This window comes from Lucilia cuprina, chromosome 5 (assembly GCF_022045245.1).
Source record: "Lucilia cuprina isolate Lc7/37 chromosome 5, ASM2204524v1, whole genome shotgun sequence".
In the NCBI taxonomy this organism is placed as follows: domain Eukaryota; kingdom Metazoa; phylum Arthropoda; class Insecta; order Diptera; family Calliphoridae; genus Lucilia; species Lucilia cuprina.
Genome location: NC_060953.1, coordinates 12,924,665 through 12,935,201, shown reverse-complemented (window position 1 = coordinate 12,935,201; position 10,537 = coordinate 12,924,665). Strand labels below are relative to the sequence as shown.

At 24.8% G+C, this 10,537-nt stretch overlaps 1 protein-coding gene across 1 annotated transcript in view; it reads left to right on the top strand.

Moving 5' to 3' along the window:
* LOC111678218 (phosphatase Herzog) overlaps positions 1-10,537 on the top strand; it is a 91,763-nt gene that overhangs the window by 63,005 nt on the left and 18,221 nt on the right. The window lies entirely within an intron of this gene.

Below are 10,537 nucleotides of genomic sequence, written 5' to 3'. Positions count from 1 at the left end.
CTATCTATCTATCTATCTATCTATCTATCTATCTATCTATCTATCTATCTATCTATCTATCTATCTATCTATCTATCTATCTATCTATCTATCTATCTATCTACTTACAAGGTTACCTATACGAGGTATATACCATCCAAAGTCTCGACCAACTAGTTTCTTGAACACTTAGTTTCTAGATTTGTTAAGTCATCGCCTATGTAACCTGGACAAAGTTTAAGTCATTCAAATCGAACCGTGATCGTGTAGATAATTTGTTAATCATCTAGACATAGTCTAGATCAAGAATATCAAAATGGAGTCTAAGAAAGAGTAACACAGTGTCTAGATCAAGTATACGGCGTCTAGATCATATAGACATAGTATAGATCATATAGGCAGAGTCCTAATCAGATAGACTGATTGTTGATTGTTAGATTACATAAGTGTAGATCACGTAGACACGGCTTCCAAAAAGAGTTTTGATCATATACTGAAACTAGAAACCTGTATAGAGTGTAACTGTATAGAGTGGACTGATTTTAGATCATCTAGAGTCTCGATGATACTAGACAGAGTTTAGGTCAGTTTCGAGCATTTTAGTGTTTAGTGTAGATAATCTGTAAATAATTAGTTACATAGTGTCTAAATTGTGTTTATAGTGTCCATTCAGAGACAAGATTACATATCTCACTACAGAGTACAGATGCAGTCAAATGTGTAGAAAGTTTCTATCTCTTCGTAACAGTCATATTTAAATTCCGAGTATTAAATCATATTTATATGTATAACAATAAAAAAAGAAACAAAATAATCATCATAATACTTAATTCTCTGTAAGTACTCTTCTAACAATAAGAGTAGGACTACTTACACTCCCACTTCTTTGACAAGATACTTGTACTACAAGTTAGGCAGTTCATAAGTACAATAGCAGAAAAATATTGTTATCCAAAATTATAGTTGAGATTGGCATACTTGGCTAATTTCAATTATTTAAGCATATTTTAACTTAGATCCTACTAAGTCAAATTTGTGATAGTTTCCAAGTTACAGAAATAATAAAAAAATAATTTTATTTAATTTCATAAACATTCTTTTAAGTATCTCAAAATATACTGTCATATTTATGTTTAAAAGAAACTTTCTTAACTTACTAATCCAATGTCCTTCAAGGCTCAGATGTTTTAGTATATAATATTCTCTAAAACAAAGTTTAAAGGACTTTAATAAAACAGTATGTAGTAACTGCAAAATATGTAGGAAGTTTTGTTTTCTAAACAAAGCAACGAGAATAAAACAAAAAAGAAATTTAAGGAGTGGGGAGCGAGAGAGGGAGATATGTGATTACAAAGAGAGAAGTTTAGTTATTTTTCAAACACTAAAGAGTTTATTATCCTTACATGAATAACTTGTAGTTGTTGTTAATGTTTGTTTGCCTTTGCTATGTCTTTGTTTTGTGATATTGACACCTCATTTATATGTGTGTGTATGTGAACTTAGAAAGAGTACATAACAGGTATGGAAAATATAAATTTTAAAATAGTTATAAACTAGGGTATAGACTAGGCGATAGACTAGACTATAGACTATACTATAGACTAGACTACAGACTAGACTAAAGACTAGACTATAGACTAGACTAAAGACTAGACTACAGACTAGACTAAAGACTAGACTATAGACTAGACTAAAGACTGTAGGCTAGACTATAGACACGACTACAGACTAGACTATAGACTAGACTATAGACTAGACTAGACTATAGACTAGACTATAGACTAGACTAGACTAGACTAGACTAGACTATAGACTAGACTATAGACTAGACTATAGACTAGACTATAGACTAGACTATAGACTAGACTAAAGACTAGACTATAGACTAGACTATAGACTAGACTATAGACTATACTATAGACTAGACTATAGACTAGACTATAGACTAGACTATAGACTATACTATAGACTAGACTATAGACTACACTATAGACTAGACTATAGACTACACTTTAGACTATAGACTAGACTATAGACTAAACTATAGACTAGACTATAGACTAGACTATAGACTAGACTATAGACTAAACTATAGACTAGACTATAGACTAGACTATAGACTAGACTATAGACTAGACTATAGACTAGACTATATACTAGACTATATACTAGACTATAGACTAGACTATAGACTAGTCTATAGACTAGACAGTAGCAGTAAAGCGAAGAAATTCAACATAAACAGGTTTTATAAGAACAAAAATACATTTTGAAATTTGTGTCCCTACTGTCATTGTGTTATTTTAAAAATTCAGTCTGTTCTGCAATTTCAAAAGCTTTCTCTTCTAAAACGATAGCAAACTGTCAACTATAAACTCCCAACGCCCTTTATACAAGCAACATTTCATTAATAAATATTTAATTAACAAAAAAAATAAAATAAAAACCAACAACAATTTAACATGATAATTAAAGTTAATAAACTTGTCAGTGAAAGTACATTTGTATGTAAGTCTAGGGCGTATGAGTAACATCATTTAAAAACATGAACATAATTAATAGCAATCATACGTCGTGTTAATGGTTTAAAGAAAGAAATTTTATAATATTTTTTTTTAATAAATCTTTTTATGGTTATACTGTCTGTTAAGGATTGATGTTTATTTAATATTTAAAAAAACTGTTTTAATATTTTATTAGCAACTTTTTTTGTGTGATTTAAAGGCAATTTCTTTTATAAAATTCTTTTAACTAAAAGTGCCTTTAATAAAATATTTGATGTTTTTTTTATATATATATATAAATGTATATATTTTTCTGTTTTATAAATATGATATTGTTGTTGTTGTAGCTAAACAACATTTAACGGAAGCAGTTTCAATAGGTTGTAAAAATACAACAACCAAGAAATAAACAAAAACAACCTTCCTCAAACACCCACCTAGTTGGTAGACATGCAACATCACTACCACCAACAGCCAACAACAAGAACAACTCATTTAAACATTTTATTTTAAAATGTTTAGTATTCCATTTAGTTGTTTCTTTGTAAATTTTTTTATGGAAAAAAATTACTGCACAATGGTGTGGGTAGATGTTAAAGATTTTAAAAACAGTTTTTTTCTATAAAATGTTTGTAATATAACAGTATTTCACCAAAGTTTTTAATAGAATATTTTCTACTTTTATAGAAAATTCTATATTTTTATTTTTTTTTTTTATACAAATTCTTTAAAAATTAATCGTTATAACAGTTTTTTTTCAAATATGAAATTAAAAGTATAACAGTTTTTTATAAGACAGTTTTTTCTATGAAAGTTTTATGTATAACAGTTTTTTTATACAAAATGTGTTTATTAATTTGCAGTATAACAGTTTTAAAAAAAATGTGTATAATATTTTTTTGTTTAATTCTTTAAAATTTAATCTTAATTATAGTATAACAGTTTTTTATACAGTATATATATTTATTAAATTTTTTTGGTAGAACTGTTTTTTAAAATTAATAGTTAAAACAGCTTTTTTTAATTATGAGTATAACAAAATATTCTCTTATAACAGTTGTTTCTAGGAAAGATTTCTGTATAACAGTTTCGATTAAAAAAAGACAATTTCCTGCATAACAGTTTTTGTATAGAAAATTTTCTGTAAAGAATTTATTCCTTATAAAAATAGAAAATTTTCTTTATAACAGATTTCTTATTTAATTGTTTGAATAAAAATTATTCGTATAACAGTTTTTTTCTTTAGAACACTTTTTCTTTTAACAGTATAAAAGTTAATAAGAGTATAAAAGTTTATTATAAGAAAATTTTTCCGTATAACAGTTTGATATGGAAAATTTTCTGTATAGATTTTTTTTAAATACTTTAAGTATAACAGTTTTTTTTAGAAAATTTTCTGTATAACAGTTTTTTTCTTTGGAAAATTTTCTGTAAAACAGTTTTTTATAAAAAAAATTCTGTATAACAGTTTTTCTTTATGGAAATAGTCTTTTTTTAAGAAAATTGTCTATTTATAACAAATTTTTGTATAAAAAAATTCAGTATAACAGTTTTTATAGAATTTCTTTTGTATACCAGTTTCTTTATAACAGATTTTTTCTAAAATACTTTAAGTATAACAGTTTTTTTTAGAAAATTTTCTGTATAACAGTTTTTTTTCTTTGGAAAATTTTCTGTAAAACAGTTTTTTATAAAAAAATTTATGTATAACAGTTTATTTTCTTTGTAAAATTTTCTGTATAACAGTTTTTCTTTGTGGAAATAGTCTTTTTTTAAGAAAATTGTCAATTTATAACAAATTTTTGTATAAAAAATTCAGTATAACAGTTTTTATAGAATTTATTTTTGTATAACAGTTTCTGTATAACAGATTTTTTTCTAAAATACTTTAGATATAACAGTTTTTTTTTTAGAAAATTTTCTGAATAACAGTTTTTTTCTTTGGAAATTTTTTTTTATAAAAAATAAAAAAAATTTCTGTATAACAGTTTATTTTCTTTGTAAAATTTTCTGTATAACAGTTTTTCTTTGTAGAAATAGTCTTTTTTTTAAGAAAATTGTCTATTTATAACAAATTTTTGTATAAAAAAATTCAGTATAACAGTTTTTATAGAATTTCTTTTTGTATAACAGTTTCTGTATAACAGATTTTTTTCTAAAATACTTTAAGTATAACAGTTTTTTTTAGAAAATTTTCTGTATAACAGTTTTTTTTTGGAAAATTTTCTGTATAACAGTTTTTCTTTATGGAAATAGTCTTTTTTTAAGAAAATTGTCTATTTATAACAAATTTTTGTATAAAAAATTTTAGTATAACAGTTTTTATAGATTTTTTTGTATAACAGTTTTTCTTTATGGAAATAGTCTTTTTTTAAGAAAATTGTCTATTTATAACAAATTTTTGTATAAAAAAAATTTCAGTATAACAGTTTTTATAGAATTTTCTTTTTGTATAACAGTTTTTCTATAGAAATATTATGTTTTTACTGGACTTTTTTCCAGAAAATATTTTCTATGTAACAGTTTCTCTTTAGAATTTTCCGTTTTTATATATTTTCTTTAAAATTTCCCATAGTGTTCTATAACATCCACCACCATTGGGTTTAGTAGCCTTAGAGCAGACAAGCTTCATTTGTTCTCTTTTTCCTGTTACCAATCTCTCTCTTTCTCTCTCAACACTTAGGTTTTGTGTTTGTAAGTTTTTATTGCAACTGCAGCTTTTCATAGCTACTTTTCAAACAAAACACTATGGGTAGTTTTCAACAGAAAAGTGATAAGAAAATGAGAAATTTCTTAATGTCCAGTAGAGCTTAAGAAAAGGACTGCAAAAAATTTAAATCTTTTTAAATTTCCCCGAAAAAACACTTATGGTTGTACCTACTGTTTCCAACCTTGATCCACATTCAAAGCTTTTACTCAATCATAGTTTCTGTCAAAAGTTTTATTAAATTTCTTTGAGATCTCTAAAATTTAGTTTTCGTTTTATTATAAGTTTCTCCCCACTGTGCAACACATGGCTAAATGTGTATTCAACAAGTGTGTGTGGGCTTAAAACCAGCAAACCCAAGCAGCAAGGCAGCAGCAAACAAAAACAAATAATAACTTAGACGACTCCAAAGGAAATGGAAAAAAACAACAAAAACAAAAATTTAGCAAAATAAACAAAGAGAAACACAAAAGAAATACATTCAACTAAACACTTTTAGAAACTCTTGTTCATGCTTTATTTCGTATTCCTTTTTGAATGAACAAAACAAAACAAAAAAAGAACATATTAAAAGTTCTTTTGTTGTAGTTTTTGTTTTGATTTTTATGGCCACAGACGCCGACAAAGGTCCCATGCAAGTCATAATTTAAGTTTGCGGTTTAAGAAGAGTAAAGAAACAACAAAATAAAAATGAAATAGCAATAACAACAACTACGCCACAGCAAAACAGTTAACGAAAAACAAAAACAAATCAAAACTGTTTTTCTTAATGTAAACAAACATACTTGTATAAAATAGTAGTAGTTTTTGCTAACATTTATGTTTAAAATATGTAGTAGATTTTATTATTATAGATGGTGTATATGAAAGGGGGGAGGGTGTAAGTTTTTGCTTTAACAACATTAGTTTTTGTGTCTGATAAATTATGGTAAATAATAGAATCTCATATTGGTTATTTCTAATATTATTTGTTTTTATTGTTATTGTAGTTTTTTTTTTTTTGCAATACGAATTGTTTGAGAATATGATTATTTGTGTTTGTTGTTTTCTTGTTATTTCTCATGTAAATTATAAACGTGGGATTTTCTTATAAATTAAAGAGAATTGATTAGTGTGGTTTGGTAATGATCGTTGGAAAATGATCAAATGATTATAATAATGAAATTATTAAATTATAGAAATTTAAAGAAAACTGTTTAACAGAAATTGTTTTTATAGAAAAACAATAGGCTACTTTTTGTTTTGAACATTTTGAGCGGGCGAGATGCCACGCCCATATTAAGAAAATATTAAATCTGGGCGGATTAAAGAGGCGTGGCACCTCCCATATTAATGAACAACAAAAGTTCGTTAATCTTGGAAACTATTACAGTTAGAATCTTCAAAATTTACCCAAGTAATTTTTACATCTATGTAAACATTTTTAGAAATAAATTAACGAACTCCCATAAGGGGAGCGGCACCTCCCATATTAATAAAATACAAAAATACATTTATCTGGGAAACTAATTAAATTCAATTCTTCGAATTTTGTACAAAGAACTTCAATATTCATCTGAATCTTTGAGAGGAAAAGGAGTCGACTTTCATCATGGGGGGGCTTGGAGTTCTCCTATGAATTAAATAGAAAAATTCGTATATATGAAAAACTACTAGAGCTAAAATCTGCAAATTTTAATTAAAAAACTTAGATATTTATGTGAACATTTACAGAAAAACTGGCAGACTATTAAAGGGGGAAGGGGGTTTTTTCGCCTCCCATATGAATTAAATACAAAATTTCAAGTGATCTCCAGTAGGTTAGTGGTTAGAGTTCTAGTCTGGTAGATCGGAGGTGATGGGTTCGATTCCTTTTATATTCAAATCTGTTATACAGTTGTGATTTTATAAAAACATCTGTTATAAATAAAGTTTTCTATAGAAAAATATTTCTTAAAGAAAAACATACGTTTTCTGCAGGAGAAATTTTTATACTTTAAAATAACTGTTATACAAAAAAATGTCAAAGGAAAGAGAGATTTTTATTTTCTAAAAAAACTGTTATATTGAGTATTTTTTAAAGAAAAATTATTATAGTAACAAAATTCTAGAGAAAAACTGTTTAACTAAACATTTTTTAAAGAAAAATAAAACTGTTATACAAAAAATTTTCTATAAAAAAAAAACTATTATAATAACAAATTTCTAGAGAAAAACTATTATACTGAACATTTTCTAAAGAAAAACTATTATACAAACAAATTTCTTTAGAAAAACTGTTTTACAGAAAAATTTGTATAAAAAAAAACTATTATACAGAATATATCCTTTTGAAAAACTGTTATACAGAAAAAAGCTTTTATAGAATCTGTTATACAGAAAATTTTCTGTGGATAAAACTATTATACAGAAATATTTCTTTAGAAAAAACTGTTTTATACAATATTTTTTGAAGAAAAAATTTTTATTCTAATCATTTTCTATAGTAAAACTGTATAGTATTACTGTATAGTAATAATAGAGAAAAACTGTTATAATCTGTTATACAGAATTTTTTATAAAAAAACTATTATACAAAAAATATCCTTTTGAAAAACTGTTATACAGAAAAAATTTTTTATAAAATCTATTATACAGAAAATTTTCTGTAGATGAAACTGTTATACAGAAATATTTCTATAGAAAAAAAACTGTTATATGCAATATTTTCTGGAGAAAAAATTTGTTATATTATTATTTTTTATAGTAAAACTGTATAATAACAATTTTCTAGAGAAAAACTGTTATAATCTGTTATACAGAATTTTTTTTATAAAAAAACTATTATACAAAAAAAATCTTTATAAAGTCTATACAGCAAATTTTCTGTAGATGAAACTGTTATACAGAAATATTTCTATTGAAAAAACTGTTATACGCAATATTTTTTGAAGAAAAATTTTGTTATATTATTATTTTTTATAGTAAAACTGTATAATAACAATTTTCTAGAGAAAATCTGTATATAAAACTGTTATACAGAAATATTTCAATAGAAAAAAACTGTTATACGCAATATTTTCTGAAAAAATTGTTATATTAATAATTTTCTATAATTAAACTCTTAAAAAACTGTTATAAAAACAACATTCTAGAAAAAACTGTTATACTGTACTTTTTTTAAGAAAATAAATAATTTTAAATACAAAAACTGTTATACAAGAATTTTTTATGTATCAACTGTTATATGGAAAATGTTCTACAGAATTGTTATACAAAATATTTATTTATTTATTTATTCAGAAACATTTTTTGTAGAAAAACTGTTATATTGGTAAATCTACAAAAAATCTTTTTTGTAGAAAATTTTTTTACAGATACAATTGTTATACAGAAAATGTTTTATAGAAAAACTGTTATATTGGTTATTTTCTATAAAAAAAAACTCTCGTTAAAAATTTTCTAAAGAAAAAACTGTTATACAGATAATTTCCTACAAAAAAATATAGGAAAACTGTTATACAGGAAATTTTTACGAAAAAATCTTTTAAAAGGAAAATGTTCTAAAGAAATCTCTGTTAAACAGGAAATTTTTTATAAAAAACTTTTATACACAAAATATCTTTTAAAAAACTGTTATACAGAGTATTTTCTGTAGAAAAAACTCTTACAAAAAAACTGTTATATAGAATATTTTTTGTAAAAAAAAAACTTTTATACAGTTTTTTTGTAGCTGTTATACAGAATATTTTCTGTTATATGAAAAAATTTTGCTGGAAACAATTGTTATAAAAGTTTTTTTTAAAGAAAAACTGTTATACCGATAATTTTCTATTGAAAAAAACTGTTATACTGAAAATTTTCTATAGAAAAAAACTGTTATACTAAAAATTTTTCAAAAAGAAACTCTTATACAGAATTTGTTTTATAGAAAAACTGTTATACAGAAAATTTTTTATAAAAAAACTGAGATAGAAAAAAATATTCTGAAATTTTTCTAAAAACTGTTATAAAACAAATTTTCTTTAAAAAAAACAGTTATACAACTATTTTTTTGACCAAAAAATTGTTAAAAGAAAAATTTCCAGAAAAAAACTGTTATACTGAAAATTTTCTATAGAAAAACTATAAAAAATATAATTTTCTATGAAAAAAATTAATTTCTTTTCAAAACTATTCTATAGAAAATTTGTTAAGGGAAAAATTGGTATGTAGAACATTTTCAATATACAACTGTTATACTTTTTATTTCTTTTCATTACAACAAAAAAATTTTACAAAATTGTTTGCGTTTCCACGACATGGGTCTTCGCTTCAGAACTAGAACTAGTGTAATACTCGGCCAAAGATTGTCAACCCAGTCACTGCTTTATCAACCAAAAGTTTTTCCCCTTTTTTCAAACGCTAAAAACTTTATAATAGTTTAACATACTACTTCTGTAATGGTATCATAACGTTAACGGTATTTACAACATAACCTGCAGCCCTTGAAGTTTTAACTTACACATCTGTTCTTATTCCTTTTATATTTATTCCCCTTTTCTTTCTAAATTGTCACCCATTATTTCCTACTTTAACAACAAAAACCTAAACTAACTAAGAAAAAGTTTAGTTTTAACCACTTCTGCTTGCTTTTGCACCTTAATTATTATAAAAAGGTGTTAACCCCTTAACTCCCAAAACAATTTAAAATAAATTTTCCAAAGTAGCTGTAGTTATTAATTAAAAAATTTCTCCACTTAGCCTAATTATTTTTTTTTCACCTCCTTAAAGACTCAGCTTCTTATTGTTATCAAACGAAAAAAAAACGTTCAAAACTTTTAAAAAGCTACTTATTGCTTAAAGAAAGAAAACTTTTATGTTCAAAGGGAAAGTTTTCTTTTTGATTCGTTGTTTCTTCGTAGAAAGTTAGCGCCACCTTAGTATTATTTTCTACTAATTTACATTTTAAGTACTTTATATATTTTTTCTTATTTTTTGTCAAAGAAACGGGGGGAAAAGCTACACTTTTTGCTACTTTGTTTTACTACTCTTCATATTTTTTTTATACACCAGATATGGAAAATTTAGTCTAGTCCATAGTCTAATCTATAGTCTAGTCTATAGTCCAATCTATAGTCTAGTCTATAGTCTAGTTTATAGTCTAGTCTATAGTCTAGTCTATAGTATAGTCTATAGTCTAATCTATAGTCTAGTCTACAGTCTAATCTATAGTCTAGTCTATAGTCTAGTCTATTGTCTAGTCTATAGTCTAGTATATAGTCTAGTTTATAGTCTAGTATATAGTCTAGTCTATAGCCTAGTTTATAGTCTAGTCTATAGTCTAGTCTATAGTCTAGTCTATAGTCTAGTCTATAGTCTAGTCTATAGTCTAGTCTATAGTCTAGTC